A 737-nucleotide genomic window follows, 5' to 3' on the forward strand; every position below is an offset into this window, starting at 1 on the left:
CTCACACAGCATCTGCCTTTGGGGAGGGGGGACAGGATACTGCTGCCACCCCCAGCCCTGGGGAAACTGAGGCACAGCGAGGGGAGTTCGCTAACTGGAGGTCTCTGATTGACAGAGCTGAGACAGGGCCCGGCTCTAAGCACCAGACTAAAGCAGAGGAAGACAGCGAGCCACGTCTGTGTGCCCAGCAGCACGGGGAGTACCCGGCTGGGGTGGTAACCTTGCCCTCCCACCTGCTCAGGGGGACCCGGGCTGCGACAGCAGCTGCTCCAGCACTGGCGAAGGGGGAAGCCTGCACCCCGCTTGTCACAGCGCTGGCGGGGACCCTCCCAGCTCTCCCAGAGCAGCAGGATATCACTCTCCCCGTCTGGGGTGCAGGCAGGAGCTGGCATGGGCAGGGGGCTCCTTGCCAGAGCTCGGGGGTGTCCCCTACCTCTGTGCCAGGAGCCACACGCGGGGCAGCCGGGCTCATCTGCCAACACACCAAGTATGGGGCGGGGGTCCTGCAAACACACTTGTGGGAACGGTGGGGACAGAGAAACCCTGGGGATCAAGGGGCGGGCTGGGGGGCGGCTGTCTCCGGAAGGCAGCAGAGTAGGCAGAAAACATCCCCGTCCAGTCCTGGCTCTCAAGGAGCCGGGGCAAAACCCGCCATGCCCAGCCATCCCGGGCACAGATCCAGGTCCCGGCGGCTCTGCCGGCAGGGAGAACCCTAACACCGGGCCAGCAGGGGCGGG

Source organism: Buceros rhinoceros, unplaced genomic scaffold (assembly GCF_000710305.1).
Source record: "Buceros rhinoceros silvestris isolate BGI_N320 unplaced genomic scaffold, ASM71030v1 scaffold20926, whole genome shotgun sequence".
Lineage (NCBI taxonomy): Eukaryota > Metazoa > Chordata > Aves > Bucerotiformes > Bucerotidae > Buceros > Buceros rhinoceros.